The 22,116-nt window shown below is 46.1% G+C and overlaps 1 pseudogene; it reads left to right on the forward strand.

The window, feature by feature from the left end:
- Positions 1-702: 702 nt before the first annotated feature.
- LOC123170647 (tyrosine N-monooxygenase-like) lies at positions 703-2,432 on the forward strand (annotated as a pseudogene).
- The last annotated feature ends 19,684 nt before the right edge of the window (positions 2,433-22,116 follow it).

The following is a 22,116-nucleotide window of genomic DNA, read 5'->3' on the forward strand; positions in this document are numbered from 1 at the left end:
CCGTCAACCTCCGTTGACCGGAAGTAAGCGCGGTTGTTCCGCAAAATGTCGCAAAGAAAAATTAATTTTTATCCGTTTGTATACTTAATAAGATGTGGTTGTGGTATCTACTTAATAAGATATATGAAATGACTAATTTTATATTAAATTGTAATTTTCCATGAGTATGAGCCAAAATTGACATGTACTTTCCTGGGTTATCCAGTTTTGGGTATGCTGCAAAAGCAGATTCTTTTTTTGCTACCCAAATCTTGTCTATCCGCTTACTATAATGGATTTGTGTAGCCAAAATTTGGTTCTGCTATTGGACATGCTCTAACATCACCTCCTCGTTTATTTTGCACATAAATGACGTTGAGCTGCGCCAATAATATGAATGACGTGAGTTAATGTGGTGTAAGAGTATCCAATCACCCTAAGAGCCTCTTACGATGCATGTGGACATCGGATTTGTTTAGGATTCAGCCCCTTGGATCCTAGGTAGGTCCCCGTCGTGTTTATATCCTCGGAAGCAAGCTAGATGCATCAAAGAGAGTCTTAGAACACAAATCTCTTCACTATTAGCACCCAACCAGTTCCATAACTTCCCATCTACCCTCTTCATAACAACTGCAGCTTAGGCAATATATGAGTTTTCAAACAATAGTGCCTAGATGCATAGCCAAGACACAAACACCTATAGCGCACTTTTTGTCGGGTGATCTAATTATTGCTACGTTTGTAATTATCATGGCCTCCTTACTGGTATTTTTTGTCTTAAAAAAAAGATTGGTACTATCACTGGCACAGCCAGGCCAACTTTCGCCAGGGCCTAGCACATTGCCCTAGGTCGGTAACATGCATCAGATGACTTGGAACAAGCCGGCAGTATTCCAGTGGATCCATCGTCTGTGCAAGGAGATGGACACAGACATCCTGTCTCGATCTCGGGGTGACTCATGTCATTGCTGTGACATGCCTCGACATAGCCTGCGAGGTACTACGAAAAAATGACAAAGTATTGGCCTCCTGTCCCACCACCTTCGCCTCGGGATCATTCAGCCTCGGGTACAAGGGCACCATTATCACACCACACGGAAAGCAGTGGAGTAAGATGAGGCGGGTCCTCACACCATCCATGGAGCGAGAACTCCACCACCTGCGGAAGGAAGAGTCTGACCATCTTGTAAGCTACATCAACAACACTTCCACGTCTTATCCAAGCAACTTAGTTGATGTGTGCCATGTCGCCCAACACTTCTGTGGTAACATGATAAGAAGGCTTGTGTTGGGTTAGAGATACTTCTACAGTAATCCCGCTACCTCATCGACTAGCGGGCCCGGACTTGACGAGATGATACATGTTTCTGCTCTTTTCACGCTCCTCAACCACCTCTTCAGCTTTTGTGTGTTAGACTACTTCCCAGTCCTCCAAGGGCTGGATTTGGAGGGCCATGAGATAGTTTCCAAGAATGTCATGAAAACAGTCAACCAGTTGCATGATCTCATTATAGAGGAGGCGATCCGTGAAAGGTCGACTCTTCACAGTGGTGGTGAAAAGAAAGAGGATAGGGACTTTTTGGATGTCCTTGTTTCTCTTGAAGCTGCAGACGGACAACCACTGCTCTCCGTAGATGATATTAGGACACATATAGTGGTTAGTATACCTGTCACCCTCGATCAATTCTGAGTTTCAATTATCCAGCAAACCATCAGGCTTGCATACATACATATGTCAAGTCCAAGAGGAAGTTGCGGCTTCACTAATTGTGTTTTGATCTCTCATGCTATATGTAGAGCTGAACCTAATTTCCTTTGCATTGTTACAGGAAATGATGTATGCAACAGTTGATAACCCATCAAATGTTGTTGAGTGGGCGCTCGCTGAGATGGCGAACATGCGAAAGGTCATGCAAAAAGCAAAGATGAACTCGACGTCGTTCTTCGCAAAGATAGACTTGTCCAGGAGTGACATTTCTCAGCTAAATTATCTGAAAGCTTGCATCCGGGAGGCTTTTTATATACACCTACCTTGCTTTTAACCCACCTCATGTTGCCATGGCTGACGCCAACGTTGCTAGCTACACTATCCCTAAGGGTAGCCATGTCATCTGAAGCCGGATGGGTCTTGGTCGGAACCCCAGGATTTGGGATGAACCCCTCGAGTTTCGGCCGAATAGGCATTTGAATGCCACGGACGTAGTTCTCCATGAGCCAGGATTGCGTTAATTTCATTTAACGGTGGGAGGAGGGGTTGTCCTGGGATTTCACTTGGTACATCTGTCATGATGATGTTGTTCGCAAGGATGTTACACGGATTCACCGGGACGAAGCCTGGCGCTGAAAGTACACGCCTTGAAGAATCCAATACCGGCGCCCTTACCCTAGTGGAACCGCCGGTTTTGCAAGCTAAACCAAGGTTGGTCGCACATATATGTGAGAAAATTAAATAGAGTTAATAGTAACACATGTTCTTGCAAATATCGGAAATATGTATCCAAAATAATATGCTAGGTGCCATGGCCTCGGAGGGATGATTTCAATCGGTGTGTGTGAGGTGCGCACAGAGAAGGCGACGCCAATGCTCTATGTAATGCATGTATTTGGGTCGTGTGTGCATCTTCAGCCGGAGAAGCTGCAACACTTCTTCTCTTCCATTATTATCTATGAAAGTTGTAACGTATGCACTTACTTATCACTTTATGCACTATGCAAACAATCGACTTATAATTATATAAATTTTATGTATGTGGTGTTTACATGTGTGATTGTACTATTGTGCTTCCCTTGTACTCCCTCCCGTCCGGTGAAAAATGTACATTTAGAAAATTTAGGACAAATTATGGAGCAGAGTAAAAATGCATTGGGAAGATGCAATACACCATCTCTCTCCTCTTTAATTACCCAACCCCCAATAAGCTAAATGTATGTAGCAATTAAGAAGACTATGTATAAAATGTTACTGGTCATGATTACCGTGTGATGAGAGAAAATCATTTTTTCTACTTTAAAATGCATTGGAAAGATAAAATTACATTCTTTTGTGGATAAATTTTAAACCCAAACATACACTCTTCACCAGACGTAGGGAGTAGAAAAGAACAACAGCATCAGGTGTGTAAGTTATCCACAAATTGCGTATAAAGCTCGATGCTTCTTTTTGGTGCATTGACGATATACTCTCTTTTTGGTGCATTGACCGAATATCAATTTATTCGGCGGTACTCCCTCTGTAAACAGTCTTATATTTGTACACAGAGGGAGTACCATATCACAGCATCATAATAAATCTTGCTTACGAGTGTGGACCGAAATTTAGGGGAGCGTTTCCAGACGTGATCACCAGCATATATACGGTTGCAGTGGGCAATTACTAGGACATTCACGGAGTCAACTGCCAAGTGTGACCAAGCGGTAGTACGACGGCCGACATGCATTTTGAATCGGCAGTAAAAATCCCTGCATATCACTCATATGCGCATCACCACTACGAGCACACCGCATGTCGGCACGCTTGCCCTGTATTTGGCAGTTGGTGGAATGCGTCGCCATGCGTCAGCTATCAAATGATCCAAGGTCAAATAAACAACCTAAATTCTAAACAATAGGAGTACTAGATCTGTCACCAGAAAAGCGAAGGAGTACTAGATCTCTATTCTCTTGGCAAGTCACCGGGTCGCTTACTATACTAGTAACAGCAACCAGCTACTCTTCACCCGGAAAAAAAAAACCTACCAGCTACTCCAAGTCTCCAACCGACTTTGATGTCTTGTGCATTTCTACAGATAGATCTACTCAAATTTTGATCCATTATTATGGATGTACAATAATTTTAGTAACTAAATTATTATACTCCATGTTGATGCCGTCCGCACAATAAGTTGGAACTGAGAACATGGATTAATTATTGATTCACCCGGCAATCTATCTGTATTGTACCGAATAAATTGTAAAGTAAACATAAGGTGGCCAACCAAATTTAGTGTTAACTTGCTGGATTGTTCTCTGCATCCAGATTCTGCGGATGACCAACGTGACGACTTCTGTGTGATGAGCTGTCAATGATATATCCTATATTTATTCCCAAGATGATCAATCATCCTGGTATGAATAACGTGCAGACTTAGTGGACTCAGTTTACAGATTGCAGCCCACGGACAGACGTGGAATCATTTGGTTGGAAAAAAGGAGTGCCCACACCCTGAAATTTAAGGGGGGAGGTTAATGAGGGGCCGCCTAAGTTGTAATCCGTATCTGTAGCTTTCCGTCCGTAGGCGTCGCAATTTTGATAGTCTCTACTTATTATTGCTATTAAGCGAGGAAATATTATCTTTCCTAAATACACTTCGCCTAGCGTACACACGACAACAGACAATACTTAAAGCCTCATGATTAGACCTACTCATTTAGATCCGGTCATCAAAATATATTTTTTCTCGAATACGCACAAGCATGCGTATCATATATTCATAGAAGAAGAGCCAAGACGGCTGATACAACGCCTTTCGGCAATGTGCCACCCCAAGAGGTTAACACCCACAATCACCGTGACAACATTGGCAACTAACACCCTTGCCCAAACTCAAGCCAAACAATGGCGAAAAGTACGGACACAGAGCACACATGCCGCGTCCCCCGGTATCAAACACCTCATAGCATGACAAATCACCTAACCAAACTAGATCAACGCACTCTCCACCAATGGTGCCTAGAAGATCGGCCAGTGGACAGCGGGAGCTAGTCTGACTCGAAGAAGACATCACCGATGAGCCGTCGATGATGGAGTACATAGCGCCCCGGATGCTCATGTCCACAGCAACATCCCGCACATTACAGCCCTGCACCCCAAGCCACACCGCCGAGCCGAGCGAGGCAACCCACCAGCCGCGTCCCCGGACGACACCCCAAGCACCTAGGCAGCGCTTCCAAGAAGGGGACGGCGCCGATACGCCGCCGCTGCCTGGCCCGGTGAACCAAGCCTAGAGTTTCCTCCGGTGTCAGTAGAGCGGATGGGCATGGCCATGACAACGCCTCCAGGGAGGAGACAGCGCCCACGAGCGTCGCCGTTGCCCGCAGTCGTAGCCGCGCCGGATTTCTCCTTGGCCACGCCCATCATCTCCGGAGCTCAGCAAACTGGAAGTGGGGGGCAAAGCTGCCACCTTGGGCCATCACCGTGGAGAGGGGAACCGAATGCCGCCGCGCCACCATCCGCAGACCACCACGCCGCCTAGTAGGCGCATCCACCGCAGCCCCTGGTCGAGGAAGACCAGCGCCTGCCTCCACCCGCCACATCCCCGCTGCCCTCACAACTAGGGACATCAGCGCCTCCGCCGGGACGCCGCCGGACATCCGCCGCAACTCCCGACCAGCCACCACGACGCGCCTCCGCTCCGAGGAGAAGAGAGCGAATCCGCCTCAGCCTGGGGCCGCCGCCCCAGCGTACCAGCACCAGACCACCCGCCGACGGCAGCCCCGGCGGTGCCCGCGCAGCTAGGCGGCCAGATCTGGCCGAGCCAGACCGAGCCAGCTCGGCGGCCGCGCGCAGCCTCCACGCCTCGGCCAGGCACCAACGGGAGAAGCAGGCCGCGCCGGTCGCCCCCGCGCCGCCCGCCAGCGCGCCGCCACCGCTTGATGCAGACGCTCGCGCCTGCCGACACCGCGCGTGGGGAGGAGATGCCCCGCCGCCGCCGATGCCGACCGGGCTTTGCCCGGCGGCGGCGAGGAGAGGGCAGGGGGAGGGAGAGCTCGCTTGGCGGCGCTGGGGTTTGCCCTCCCAGTCATAAAAAAACAACTCACCCTCATCAAAAGTATGGGTAACAATTAGCGGTGGCTAACGTAAACTCTGTCAACCGCACCCACGGCTGCATTTGTTCAGCGACAACAAAAATAAGCACAATATATACAGAAAACAATCCAAATGATAAGTCACACGCTGGCCCTGACATTTTTTACAAGTAAAGTTGTCATTTGAAAAGAAAAACTTAAAAAATAAATTGAAACTTGTTATCCAAAAAAAAGTTGTCATCCACGTGTCACTAAACTTGCCAACAAGAATGTTCAGAGTTGCCATGTATTTGTGCCACACGTAGGGCACTTGCCAGGGTCAAAAACAACTTGTCCGCTCCGCGTGCACGAGCGAGGGGCTGGGCAGTGGCGACTTTGTCACACGATGGTTCGCCTGGGATGTGCCAATGCACCGGCCACGGACAAGGACAGGTCGCCCGGGATGTGACGGTCAAAGGCAGCGCCGGAGACCAGCCAATGGTTGCAGGTTTAGCCGACCGGGGCGGTGGCGCATCTTCGGGAGAGGAGGTGGGGGAAGGAGAAGGGGAGGCCTGGCGACGGCTGAGGAGGTGCTTGCCGGCGAGCAGGCTCCGGCAGCTGCCTGGCGTGCAGAGTTGGATCAGGGCGCTATGGTTTCCCCACTTCCGCCCCACAGTAGTAATGGGGTGATGGGGGATAGCAGTCCGGCGGCGATGGCGGCGGCTGTGGCTCTGATTACAGTTGTGCGACGACGATGGCTGGGGGTCGATCGATTCTTCTCCTCGCTAGCCTCTCTCCCTTCACAGGTTGAAGATCTGGCGCCCTCTTCTCCTTGATGCTCACAAAAAACAGACAAGCAACTAGCTGGATTGATTTTTCTGTGAGGATCACATGCACATATGGAAACTGTAAGCTGCTGGCTTGCTTGGCCGATGGCACGACTCGACGGAACACACATGCGAACACAATCGATTTGATGGTCAAGCGTGTGTTGTCCATGGAAACCGACTCCCCAACCCAGGCCCTCTACAAGGCCGGCGAAGACAGCTTCAGCCTGTCTGCCAAGGATGGAATCATGTGAAGGTCTGCTTCATCAGACTAGCCACAGTGGAGAGTAACATACATATATCCCTAGACTATATTACTATCTTCATAGTGGGTAGGAACACAAGTGTTGTGTCATGTAAAGTTTCATTTATTAGGTTATAAACTCATATTGTATTGAGACGCGTGATGTTACAGTAACTAGCTAAGTTACTCAAACTACCTCTCCTCATTAACTCATTGCCACATAAGCAAATTTGCTGAGTTAGACTCGATGTTATTGCTGAAATTACTCCCACTGTGGCTAGTCTCAGAACCAACCACGAGGACCACACTCACGTACACGCATATATACCAAGATCGATGTTGACCGATGCTTCTTGTTGCAATTTCATGTCCGTCAGTGATGTACTGATGCTCATGGTGAGCTATGGCATAAGAACTGGGAATTTTTCACTGGTCAGTTCTTACCACACTAAAAAAATAATGCGCTATAGTGTCGCTAATAACACGCTATAGCTTGTAGAGAATTGCCTCACTATATAGATCAGGTGTATAATGTTTCACTAATAGCATGCTATAGCGCGGTATAGCATGCTATAGCATGTTAATAGCGTTTTTAAAGGGTCGCGCTATTTTTTTCTTGATTCTTACCGGATAGTAATCTTTTTTCCCTACCCCTTCTTATAGTTGTAGGAAATTCAAGTGTGGTACACGTGTGAGTATGCTCTGGTTCCCTCTGTTGTACACATGTTGTCATTTATTATCTCTCATTAAGAATCAAGAGCCACTACATTGCTGAATATTGAGACTGTCACCACTTTCGTGTCAGACTCGTGGAAAACCAGCACTTTACAAAACGTGACATTTCACATCAAACCGAAGAATTTACTGGGCAAAACACACTGAACCAATTTTTTAGCGCGTTTTGACGTGGACGGTCACGAGGAAGCGGGCAGCTGTGACGGCGTGGCGCTAACAGCCATTAACGGTGACAACACCAAGCTCTCATACGCGCGCGAGGTGAGCACCTGGTACGCCAGCGTTACAATCCTCAACAATCATGTGCACGCGGTGAGGGCGGCCTACAACCATGAGGAGAGGGACTGATTGACAGACCTTGATACGTCCATTTCGCATCATGTTTCTTACTGTTATTTTTAGAGTTCTTATTCATTATAACACTTTGACGAGTAATTCTAATGTCTTTTCTCTCATAACTTGCAAGGTTTACATAAAGAGAGAGATACCTATTCTGCACATCTTCAAATGGGCTAAAAAATTACAGAAAATTATATTGGATTATATAAAAAATACAGGAGAAAAGTCCTTCAGGAGGAGGCCACCCAGGTGCCCACTAAGCACCAGGGCGCGCCACCCCCCTCCTGGCACGCCCTGGTGGGTAGTGAGCCACCTGGCCCACTTCTGGCGACCATCTTCTGGTATATATTCATATTTGACCTAGAAAAAATAGAGAGAGGACTATCAGGACGGAGCGCCGCCGTCTCGAGGCGGAACTTGGGCAGGAGCACTTTTGCTCTCCGGCAGAGCGATTCCACTGGGGATACTTCCCTCTGGGAGGGGGAAATCGAAGCCATCGTCATCACCAACAATCCTCTTATCGTGGGAGGATCAATCTCCATCAACATCTTCACCAGCACCATCTCATCTCAAACCCTAATTCATCTCTTGTATTCAATCTGTGCATTAAAACCTCAGATCTGTACCTGTGGGTTGCTAGTAGTGTTGATTACATCTTGTAGTTGATGTTAGTTGGTTTATTTGGTGGAAGATAATATGTTCAGATCCATTATGCTATTTATTACCCCTCTGATCTTGAACATGCATATGCATTGTGAGTAGTTACTTTTGTTCTTGAGTACGTGGGAGAAGTCTTGTCATAAGTAATCATGTGAATTTGATATTCGTTCGACATTTTGATAATATGTAAGCTGTGATTCCTTAGTGGTGTCGTGTGAACGTTAACTACATGACACTTCACCATCTTTGGGCCTAAGGTAATGCATTGTGGAGTAGTTATTAGATGATGGGTTGCTAGAGTGGCAGAAGCTTAAACCCTAGTTTATGTGCTATTCCGTAAGGGGCTGATTTGGATCCATATACTTAATGCTATGGTTAGATATTTATCTTAATTCTTCTTTCATAGTTCTGGATACTTGTGAAGGGGGTTAATCATAAGTGGGAGGCTTGTTCAAGTAAGAACAACACCCAAGCACCGGTCCACCCACATATCAAATTATCAAAGTAGCGAACGCGAATCAAACCAACATTATGAAAGTGACTAGATGAAATTCCCGTGTGTCCTCAAGAACGTCTTTTGCCTATTTTAAGTAATCGTTCCGGCCTGTCCTTTGCCACAAAAGTATTGGGCTATCTTGCTGCACCTGTTGTTACTATTGCTACTTCTCACTTGTTACAGATTATCTTGCTACCAAACAACTTGTTACCACAATTTCAGTGCTTGCATGAATTACCTTGTTGAAAACCGCTTGTCATTTTCTTCTGCTCCTCGTTGGGTTCGACACTCTTACTTATCGAAAGGACTACGATTGATCCCCTATACTTGTGGGTCATCAAGACTCTTTTCTGGCGCCATTGCTGGGGAGTGAAGCACCTCTGGTAAGCGGAATTTGGTAAGGAAAAGTTTATATTAAGTGCTGAAATTAACTGTCACTTGTCACTATGGAAAACAATCCTTTGAGGGGTTTGTTCGGGGTATCTTCACCTCGAATGGAGGCACAAAGAGCTTCCTCTCACCCTAGTGCACCTACTGAAAATATTGGTTATGAAATTCCTTCGGGTATGATTGATAAACTGCTAGCTAATCATTATGTAGGAGATGGAACATTACATCCTGATATGCATATAATCTATGTGGATGAAGTTTGTGGATTATTTAAACTTGTAGGTTTATCCGGAGATGAAGTTATGAATAAGGTTTTCCCTTTATCTTTGGGGGCAGGGAAAGCATTGACATGGTATAGGCTATGCGATGATATTGGATCTTGGAGCTGGAATGGATTGAAATAGGAATTTTACCAAAAGTTTTAACATATGCATCTAGTTCATCGTGATCGGAATTATGTTTATAATTTTTGGCCTCGTGAAGGAGAAAGTATCGCTCAAGATTGGGGGAGGCTTAACTCAATGTTATATTCATGCCCCAATCATGAGCTTCCGCGAGAAATTATTATACAAAAATTTGATGCTCGGCTTTCTCATTATGATCGATCCATGCTCGATACTTCTTGTACTGAATTCTTTATGAAGAAGACTATTGAATTAAGGCGGGAGCTTCTTGAAAGAATTAAAAGCAAGTCTGAAGGTTGGGAACTCAAGAAGGTAAGGAGTCAGGTACTCCCTCCATTTTTGTATACAAGGCCACAAACTCATATTATAGGTACCAAGGCAAAAGTAAATGTGTGCTTAAGCAAATATTGCATGCTAGCTTGTCTCCTTGTTTGTCGTGTTAATTAATGCATATTTTTCTGTTCCACCCACAACAAGCCAATGCTCTCACTCCTTTTAGTAGATTGATGAGGCGCATGCAAGACAATTTTCTCACACCCACATGCATGCAAGAGATAATTAATGTCCTCCTTTGCTAGTACGAGGCAAACACCATCAATTTTTTCTCGGTTAGTGTTAGTGGCCTTGTATAGCTGCAAATTGTAATTTTGATAGTGGCCTTGTATATAAAAATGGAGAGAGTATAAAACTTGAGTATGGTTGTGTTAAATCTTTTATGGATACCGATGCTTTCGTTGATTTTAGCACTAAATATGGACTTGACTCTGAGATAGTAGCCTCATTTTGTGAATCCTTTGCTACTCATGTATCTCCCCAAGGAGAAGTGGTTTAAATATCACCCACCTATTAAAGAAAAGGTTGAGAAACCAGTTAGAGTTAAAGAAGAAACTATCATTTACAATGTTGACCCAGTTGTGCCTACTGCTTATATTGAAAAACCGCCTTTACCAGTTAGGATAAAGGAACATGCTAAAGTCTCAATCGTGGTAAACAAAAGTAATATTAGAGCACCTAGACCTTTTGACCAAATTAAAGTAGAACCTAGTATTGCTATGGTTGAAGATCTCTCGGTCGATGATTTTGATGGGAATATTATTTATTTCTTTGATGAAGCTTCTAGAACTGCCAAACCCCATACTAAAGATAAAAATAGACCTGTTGTTGGCATGTCTGGCATCTCACTCAAAATAAGAGATCATTGCTACCATGCTTTCGGTATGCTCTCGCTAATGCTATGGATAATGTGACTCTCGTCCTTCGATCCAAGAGCTAGAATTCCATTTTAGTCAAGTGCAATATGTTTGCTTCCATGAGACCCGAACCTCAAAAGTTTGGGATAGCTATGTGATAGTCATGGAAACTGAAAATCATTTTCAGAGACAAAAAAAGGCTAAAAGATATGAGATATCCAAAGCAATGTTTGTTTGCAAATTATTAGTAAAGTGTTTACTATGCATTAGACAGATAAGAGAGGGATCCAGAAGAACGCCTGTCATATGATGAAAGGTGAATAAAACAACAACTTAAAGAGAAAGGAAGTGTCCGAAGGGTGTTAGTGTGACTTACACGCCTGGGAAGTCCAGGGCTAACGCCACTCATAAGTTGGGTGCTTCTTCTGAGAGTAGGAGAAATACTAAAAGATAAACTGTTAGAAGTATAAAGGCAAAAAGAAAGGAGACTGGAATATCCAACTCATGTACGAATGTCATACAAGTTTTTGATGTATAGGAGGCTGGTCAAAGATATAGTTCTTGGGAATTATGGTTAAACATGTTAATCACTTCTTGGGTATTGTGAGTTAATCACAAATATACCCGCTCGATTGCATTCTGTTGCGAATCGAGGTAAGAACTACTATGGCCTAAAAGACTAGCCAGGAATGAGGTTTTGATACGTGTTGGGAACATAGTAAAAGTTACTATACCTTCCATCGGTGTATTACCTATGTATTTTTTTCATAATTCATTTTAGAGCTTTACACACTCTAGCCCTTTGCATAAGGTATCTTGCAAGAAGGTTGTTCATAAGAGAACTTTTGATGTTCGGTGTTATGAATAAACATAAGGGCCATACTTTCATTATGAATGAGATGTATGTTATGAATAATGATATTAATATATTACCTCTGTGTCTACTTTCTTAATTTATTTTAGAGTTTCATACACTCTAGCCCATTGCACAATGTTTGTTGCAAAAGGGTTGTTCATAAAAGAACAATTGTTGTTCAGTATTATGAATAACATGAAGGGCCATGCTTCCATCCAAGATGGGATGTATGTTATGAATATTGATGGTACAAATGATACATCCATAACATTGACGCGAAATGTCGCAAGACTAAGAGAATACCACACATGTGTGGCACTGCATTTGGTCATATTGGAGAAACCCGCATGAAAAAATCCCATTATGATGGATTTTGAAGTCGTTTGATTTTGAATCATCTGACACTTGCAACTTTCCTCTGAAAAATGAAGTGACTGAAATACCCTTCATAGGCCATACAGAACGAGCAACAAACTTATTGGTAATCATACATTTTGATGTGTGTAGTTCAATAAATGTTGTTGCAAGTAGTGGATTTATCTATCTTAAGAAATGACTCAAGTAGATATATGGATATTTACTTGATGAGACGTAAGTCTGGATCTTTTGAAATCATTCGAAAGGTTTTCAAAATGAAGAAGAAATTAATATTATAACAAGAAAATTATGTTTCCGCAATTAGATTGCGGAAAGGAATATTTGAGTTACAAGTTTAGCGAATGTCTGGTGAGTGGAATGTCCTTGAAGATGTAATCAAACCATTTGTGACATGGTAAGATCAGAGATGACATAAATAAATTTTCCATTATCCCTTTTAAGGTGATGCTTTATAGACTACGACTTTTACACTGAAAAGAGCTCCATCGGGTCTGTTGAAATGACACCATGGTATGGTACGCCCAACCATGTTATCTCTTTTCTTAAACATTTGGAATATGGGGCTTGTGTAAAAGGTTACAAACCTATTCCAAATCAGACTAGTGCTACTTTGTAGGTTATCCCAAGTTATTGGGCATTCCCCCACCACTCTGCCGAGGCAAATGTTTTTGCCACAAAACGGTATGCTTTTAAAGAGAATAGTTCTTGCAAAAAGGTGAGTGGTAGGATAGTGCAACTCGACGAGAAAACAAGTATCTTCGTCATCGGGTCAATGGAAAGGAACCTTGGAAGTGATTCCAGAGTTTCCTACTACGACTGATACGGAAGCCTCTACATGAGATGTATGGACTTCGGTCGAACTTGCAGCTAAACAACGTAGGAAAAGCTCGTGCATACCTCTCAGGTGTGCAAACGAGATATTGTTATTAGACAACAGTATACCTACGATACACAAGGAAGCGTTGATGGGACCTGACTCCGGAATTGGCTAAATGCCAATATAATCCGAGATAGTTTCCATAAATGATTGAAAATTTAAATCTTGATAAACCCTCCGAAAGACTTAGTCTAACGGATTGTAATGGGACTATAAACTGATACGGATAAAAAAGTTTTATCCATTAAGCTCGACTTGTTGCAATAACAAGTTCAAGGAGTTGACTACAATGAGATTGTGTCACCATAGCAATTCTTACGGGTTAAACTAGCAATTAATACATATTTTAAACATGAGATATGAAACATAGATGACAAAAGAATTTCCATGGAATGGAAATACAACCTAGGACTTGTATGTGATACAATCCAAAGTATTTTGTCGGTCCGGAGGATGCTAGTAAGTATGCAAACTTCAGAGTTCCAGCAATGGACAGAAGAGAGCCAAATGGAGTTGGAATCTTCGTTTTTGATGGAATGGTCAGAGGGGTTTGACTTCATCAATGGGTAACGAAGATGCTTGTGGTTTCAAGAAAGTAAGTGGCAGCATTATAATATTTCTGAAAACCTTGTGTGCTTGACACATTGTTAATTGGAAATAAATTTCTTGACACGAATTAGGACTTCATTTGAAAATAGTTTTTCGATGAAGTGCTTGGGCTAAATAGCCTTGATATTAGGCATAATGATCTATGGAGATAAATTTACCTAATGGGGCTGAGAAAAAATACATATTGACAAGATGCTAAAAATGTTTAGCACTAAGAATGACAAGGAGTGATTCTTGCCGAAGTCACATGGAAAGAGTTTTTGCAAGACTCGGTGTCCCAAAACACTGATGAGCAAAATACATGATGGAGATTCCACACACTCCTGTGTTTGGATTAATCATGTATTCCATGGTATGTAAAACAACCAGATATGTTCATTACTCCCAAGTTGTTGCGAGTATAGATACCAAAGTGATCAAAAGTACTGATCATGGGACAACAGTGAAAAAAGGTCATTGAGTACTAAAGTACCACTGATGACATGTTTTCTCGCAATTGGAGATCATGAAGAGTTCGTTGTAAAAGGTTACATCGATACAGTCTTCATCATTTCTCCATGTGATTTTCGTTTCAAATTGAGTGTTTTGTGTTGCACACAATACGGTGGCACGGTAAGTTGGAATTGTTCTAAACAAGTTACTGTGGCGGATTCTATAACAGATGCGAAGTATGTTGCCGCTTTCGAGGCGACAAAGACAAAGATGTTGAATCATATAGTTCATTCATGAACTTAGTATGGTTCCAAGAAGGCTTTGGTCAATGGGACACTATTGGAGATAGTTTCTCCATAGCTTAGTCTGAGGAATCCGGTTTCAACCAATGATTCACATATATACAAAGCCAAGTCCGCACAAAATATGAATTTGTGAAAGCGTGAAAATGGGAGGATATGTAGAGATACACACGGAGCTGAAGTTGTCAGATCTGTTGGACATCAAGCTATACCACATGCGAAGCATATTTTACACCAGTGTGCCATGGGTGTAAAGTGCATTAGCATTAACTAGATTACTGACTCTAGTGCATGTGGGAGTCTGTAGGAGATATGCCCTAGAAGCAATAATAAATGTTGTTGATTATCTCCTTGTTCATAATTATGTTTATGTTCCATGTTATAACTGCTATGGTTCTCGAATCTACAATAACACGAGGCTCGGAGGAAGGCTCATATGCATGTGTGGAATGATAAATGCTAAGTATTCCTAGCCTGGCCTCTAAGACTAGCTCAAGTGTTGCATGATGGTTCTATTTTCCTGATCATGGGCATGACTATGTCGGCAACTTTGAGGGCACAATGTTAGGAGAACACTTGTGTTGAATCGATCCGATTGATGTTATGCTATGAGATACATTCCTCACAAATTAATGGTTTATAAGACAGAGAAAGTTTACGTTTGCATAATTCCTTAGACCATGAGAGTATCGAGTTTCTTCATGCTTGCTTCATGAACTTTGGGGTTTGTGAAGCATCATCCGTAAATGGGTGGCTATTATGGCGGCTTACGGGTTCATGGAAAAGTATGTCAAGTAACTTGATAGCTCAAGATTGGGATTTGCTCCTCCGACGATGGAGAGATATCTCTGGGCCCTCTCGGTGTTATGTATCCATCATCGTCTGGCCAGACACATTTGATTTGATCACAGGGATGCCGGAACACGAAAACGAGAAAAGAGAACAAAACCGGTAACGATGTTACTAGCATAGTGGACAAGTTGTTGATCCACGGGGATGCAAGTAAATCTCACCTCGGGTATTTGTAACATATCGCGAAGCAACAGGAATAAACTACTAGGGAAAACCCTATACACAGAATCTTAGCAGCAGCGTGGTTCAGGGGGAGGTGTCGGTGTCAAAACCGGCGGATCCCGGGTAGGGGGTCCCTAACTATGCGTCTAAGGTCGATGGTAACAGGAGACGGGGGACACGATGTTTACCCAGGTTCGGGCCCTCTCTATGGAGGTAATACCCTACTTCCTGCTTGATTGATCTTGATGAATATGAGTATTACAAGAGTTGATCAACCATGAGATCATAATGGCTAAAACCCTAGAAGTCTAGCCTATATGATTGTCATCGCCTCTACGGACTAAACCCTCCGGTTTATATAGACACCGGAGGGGACTAGGGTTGTACAAAGTCGGTTGCAGAGAAAGGAATCTTCATATCCGAACGCCAGGCTTGCCATCCACGCCAAGGAGAGTCCCATCCGAACACGGGAGAGAGTCTTTTGTCTTGTATCTTCACGGCCATCAGTCCGGCCCATGTCACATAGGCCGGACGCCTGAGGACCCCTTAATCCAGGACTCCCTCAGTAGCCCCCGAACCAGGCTTTAATGACGAGGTGTCCGGCGCGCAGATTGTCTTCGGCATTGCAAGGCAGGTTCCTCCTACAATCACTTCAAAGCATCCTTCGAACACAGAAAACGTGTCCGGCTCTGCAAAACAAGTACCACACACAACCACAGAGAGTATAATATTTCACGAGTCCCATCTGCTGACAACTTTTGTAGCGTGACATCACGCCGCCGCCCGGTCACTATTTCGAACCGTTTTTTAGCATCCAGCTCCATGTCTCAAGATGCGGTTTTATTGGCACTTCTTGTCGAAGCAGGGATCGTGTCCCCTTATTGCGGGATTCTCATCAATACGGGCGTGGGTAACCCAACCACACCGTATGCACGGCCCTTGGGGAATAGGCGAGTGGGGAGGCGCTTGACATTTGCTGCCTTTATAAAGAGATAAGGATCCACCCTTTCACCCACACCTTCTTTCTGTTTGCCCATCCATTCTCGAGCTCCAGCGCCCAAGGTTCCATCCTTTCTACCTCAAACAAGCACTCCAACCATGTCCGGATCTGGAGCGCAGGGCAAGTGGATGATTTCCTCCATCAAGGAGAAGGACATCACCAAGCTTCGGGAGGCCGGGTACTTAGCCCAGGAAATCGCCCCCCGGCTTCCAGCAAAGGGGCAGATCATCCCTACCCCGGAGCCCCATGAGAGGGTAGTATTCATCCCCCACTTCGTTCGCGGATTGGGATTCCCTCTCCACCCATTCGTCTGCTGACTCATGTTCTATTACGGGCTGGATTTCCATGATCTAGCCCCCAACTCCTTCCTCAACATCTCAGCGTTTATTGTCGTGTGCGAAGCTTTCCTCCGCATCGCACCCCACTTCGGATTGTGGTTAAAGATCTTCAATGTGAAGCCGAAGGTGGTGGGCAGTCAACATGCGGAGTGCGGAGGTGCCATGGTGAGCAAGATGCCCAACGTCACATGGCCCAAAGGTACCTTCGTAGAGACCATCAAAGGGTGGCAAAAGTAGTGGTTCTACGTCACAGAGCCTCGCAACGCCACCTGGGCCGCGGCTCCCGAATTCCAGTCCGTAGCCCCGATGCGGCTCACCTCCTGGCTAGAGAAGGGCCTAGACTGGTCTTTGTCGGACGGACTGCCAGCGCTCCAGGTGATGCTAGTTCGCCAGATCCTTCCATGCCAAAGCCAGTCTTGCCCTTTGTGGGAGTTCGATCCGGCCGAGCACCAGACCTTGATGCGGTTCTTCGGCACGACGCACGAAGACATCTGGAAGGTGCTCTTCAAGTCCAACGAGACATGGCCGAAGACGACCGAGGACCTTGGGCACGACCTGGCCCATCCTGCCAGTCCGGTAATTTTTCGTATTTCAAGGTATATCCTTTACTTGCATACTCGAGGAAGACGCCTAAGCCTCCCTATTTGTTTTTTAGGGCTGGATGAAGAAGGCGGAGCGGATTCAGTCTCCGGCTCCACTACCTGAAAACCCAGCAATCCCACTTCTGACGAAGATGCTGGTTCCGACGCCCTACCAAGCGCCGGAGAAGAAGGCCAAGAAGAAGGCCAAGGAGACCAGAAGTGGCCTCCGCCGTAAGGGCACTTTCGGACGTGACATCTAGAGGCGCCGAGACTCATTCCTCCGCCGCCGAGGACGACGAGGAGGAGGAGGAAAGCAACTCTCCCCTTGAGGGGGCAAGAAAAAGGGCGGCCTCAACGCATCTGGAGGCACAGGCGCCCAAGAGGGGGAGAGCCTCCCTTGCAGACTACGCTGCGTTGGATACCGACAGCAGCTCGTACTGGCATCCCGGGGATAAGCCCCTGGCGGAATCGTAAGTACTCAAAGGCACTAACTCGCTCATATATCCAACTACTTTACTTTGTGGTTTTAATGTGTCCAATCACACGATGCAGTTCGGCCCGCGGCAGTCCTCAACGATCCTCATCTTCAGGGGGTTCGCTGGATCCAAAGGCGATGGACATCGGATCCCTGCCGGCGGCTTCTTCTCCCAAGGCCACGGACGACGCCGAGGTGCTATCCCGAAGGACCTTCCCAGGCTAGGGAGAGATGCAGGAGGCCGTCAAAGTGGCGCCAGAGGGTGATACCTCGGCCGCCGGACACATGGGGGAGCAAACCCCCCTGGCAACTGGCGATGGGGGCCACATTCAATTCGGCCCCCAGCTGAATACTATTTCGGAGACCCGTACGTCTCCGGAATCAGGTGAGCAGCCTCCTTTGAAACAAGGAGGTGCGCCTATCCTGGCGATGACCTCTGTCCATCCAGAGGCACCGGATACTCTACTGGAAGCGCTGCGAGGTGCTTCCATTGTGGAGGAACATCGTATCCTTATGGTACGGTGATTGAGAAGGTGCAGTCTGCCAAGAGCGGACTGACCGAAGTCTGCACCAGCCTTTTAACACGCTTTGAGGTATGTGACATAATTATGCACAAAACAATGCCATAGTATAGACAGTAGCCCCTTAGACTCTGTCCGGTGTTCGAAAAGAAAAGCCGGACAGAGGGTCAAATAATTTCCGTAGGGGACTAACCATACAAGTCTATATGAACAAGCAGGCGTCGCTGCTAGCTACGACCTCCCATTCTGCCGAAGTCTCCGGACTGAAGCAAAGTTTGGAGCGGGCCGAGGAAGAGCTCGGCCGAGTGAAAAAGCAGCTAGAGGACAAGCAAGGTATGCAATGACCTTTTGTAAATCCAGAAAGGATGAATAATTTGTGCTGATCATAGTGCCATGATATTTGTTAGGAGCGGTGACCGAGGTGGAGACCCTTAAGAAGGCGCTGGTCGAGGCCAAAAAGAAAGTGGCAAGGGAGCAAGCTGCCCGTGAAAAACACGAGGCCAGGGTTGATGAGGTCTAGCAGGAGCTCCAGGACGCCGTGAAGAAATGTGAATCCTTGGAGCGCTATATTGCGGATCAAGAGACCGAACTCGCCAAGGCTCGCCAAAGCGCACAAGATGCCCGGTTGAAGCCCAAGGCGCCCTCCAGGAAATCCAGGAGGCCAGAAAAATCGCGGCGGGTAAGGCCTTCATTATGGAGAGCAAATATGTGAAGAAGAGATATCTCTTACTAACCCGGATTTGGAGTTTTCCAGGAGCGTTTGCGGATTTACCGCGCAGTGCTGCCGACGCTGCGGAGTTCTTCCGAACTGAAGAGGGGAGCTCGACGGACAAGCTATTCTGGTCGCAATACCTTGCGCCAGAACATCCCGTGCCCTTTAGCGATCAGCTAAAACAGCTGACCAAACTGCATAGGGTGGCGAACTAGCCATGAACGATTTAATAATCCGGCTATGGCCTGCCGAAGCTATACCCAGCAGCTACATCGGGCTCATGAAGCGGCTGGTCAACGCGTGCCCCCGGCTTGATGTCATCAAGCGGTTAGTCTGCATCGAGGGTGCACGGATGGCCTTCGCCCATGTCAAGGTGCACCGCGCGAAGATGAACGTTGTCAAGCTCGCGACCGAGGGACCGCCCGCTGGCAAGGAGCACCGCACGCCCGAGCGGTATTTTGATGATGTCCTGGAGGGACCCCGCATTGTAGCGGAGCAATGTGCTAAGGACGTTATTTTTGAATGAATACATTCATGTTATCCTGTCCGGTATGGTGATACAAGGCTGATATGTAATATAATGCTTGTTATCATTATTTATTTATTTTTTAATGTTACCTCCTGTGCGGCCATTTTTTATTAAATCTGAGAGTTGGCCAGTCGTCGGCTTCAGCCCCCACGTAGGTAGTACGGGGGTGTTCAGGATGGAATCTAAACACTCTTGATCCAAGAATTTGGTCCTTGAAGGAGGTGTTTAGCGCAACGAACCAGGCAATCGTACTAGGTGGCTTTATCACCCTCACTTAGCCATAGGAGTTTGACAATAAAAATGTAGGCGCAGCCCCTAGTTAGCATTTAAGCCGGACTAGGGTGTTGTAAAACACCTGATCGGATGAAGCCGATTCATCGCATAATGCGGAAAAAATCGCAAAAGATTTTTAACCTCTGAATAGCAGACCAGCTCTCGCCACATGATGATAGTCAGTTTTCGGCTTTCTCTACTGAGGCACTTGACCAGATGAACCGAAAACACAATCGCAGTAGTTCTCCCTTTACTACCATAGCCGATAGGACAGAACGTAAGGTAGCAAGCACAGGAGCCGGGCAACCCAACTATTGACCAAAGACATGATTCGGAGCCGATGCATATAATGTTAAAATTCGGGGTGCCGAACTATACTGTAAAAAGTGTTCGGACTTTGTTGCCGTAGTGTGGAGCATAATGAAGCCCCTAGCGAATTTAAAGCGTACCAAAGTGTACGGGTGCAATCGACAAGGATGACGAGATAAAATGAAGTAGTAAGCTAGTGCCACAAAAGCTGGGCCGCAAACTGTTTCCATTATAATTTTATTAATACGTCAAAGCGTATTTGCACAAATAGTGTGATAAGCAACCTGGCTATTTAACATGCCAAGACCAAGGGGGGGCTGCGTGCGGGTCCTGAAAACAGGTAGAATGATCGTCGAGAAGAACATCTAGAGATTCACCCACGCGTCTATGCTACTTGCCGCCTTGGTGTATCCGTCCTTCGAAAGGACCGATAAGCAGGCCGCCACGAGGGGCCTGTGGAAAAGAAACTTGAAAAGGATAAAAAAGAAAAGTGAAAGTATGTGTGTGAAGGGAAGGTCGAGCCGTATTATGGACCACAATCTGGTTATGCCTCCATCTCTGCCGATGGTATTTTTAGTGCGTAATTATGTACGCGCGGTACGTATGCCGCCACTTGGTCGGGACTGAGATGGAGGTCGAATTGCTAGTCTAACTCCTGACGAGCCGGACTGTCATGTTGCGGAGTAGTCCGGACTCTTTTGACAGTGTCCGGGAGCTTGGCCGCTGAATTAAAGTTCTGCCTTAAAAGGCCACTTTGCACTTCCGCTGCCACGGCCGCGGTGTGCTCCTCGGTACGGAGGGAGGGCTCCGTGTTTCCATTGACTGTTATGACACCGCATGGTCTGGGCATCTTGAGATTGAGATAAGCATAGTGTGGCACCGCATTAAAGAGCAAACGCGGTTCGTCCGAGCAGTGCGTGATAGCCACTGCGGAAGGGGACGATATCGAAGATCAACTCTTCGCTTTGGAAGTTGTTTGGAGATCCCAAGACGACCTCCAATGTGATTGAGCCTATGCAATGAGTCTCTACACCTGGTATAACTCCTTTAAAGGTAGTTTTGGTGGGCTTGATCCTTGATGGATCGATGCCTATTTTGCGCACTGTATCCTGATAGAGTAGGTTGAGGCTGCAGCCGCCGTCCATGAGGACTCACGTTAGGTGGAATCCGTCAATGATTGGGTCAAGGACCAGTGCGGCTGAACTGCCATGACGGATACTGGTCGGATGGTCCCTGCGATAGAAAGTGATCGGGTAGGAAGACCATGGGTTGAATTTTGGGGCGACTGGCTCTATCGTGTCCCTGAGCGCGCGCTTGCGCTCCCTCTTGGGGATATGGGCAGCGTATATCATGTTCACCGTTTTGACCTGAGGGGGAAACTTCTTCTGTCCCCCTGCGTTTGGTGGATGGGGCTCCTTGTCATCATCCTTGCTTTGCGACCCCTTCTCCTTGTTCTGGGCATTTAACTTCCCGCCCTGTTTAAAAACCCAACAGCTTATGTTGGTATGATTGGCTGGTTTATTGGGGGTGCCATGTATCTGACACGGACGATCAAGTATGCGGTCCAAGCTGAATGAGTCCGGATTGTTCCTTTTAAATGGCTTCTTCCGCTGGCCAGACTTGGAGCCACCGAATCCGGCATTGACCGCCGTGTCATCGATATTGTTATCGTTGCTTCGACGCTTGTGTCTAATGCGTCGGGGCTTGCCGTTGCTATTTCTGGCTTCAAAAGTGCCAGGTTCGCTTGCACTGTTATTGCTATGGGCTAGCCATCTATCTTCACCCGCCCAAAAGCGGGTCATGAGCACCGTGAGGGCTGCCATGGACTTCGGCTTTTCTTGGCCGAGGTGTCGGGCGAGCCATTCGTCGCGGATGCTATGTTT

Source organism: Triticum aestivum, chromosome 7D (assembly GCF_018294505.1).
Source record: "Triticum aestivum cultivar Chinese Spring chromosome 7D, IWGSC CS RefSeq v2.1, whole genome shotgun sequence".
Taxonomy (NCBI): domain Eukaryota; kingdom Viridiplantae; phylum Streptophyta; class Magnoliopsida; order Poales; family Poaceae; genus Triticum; species Triticum aestivum.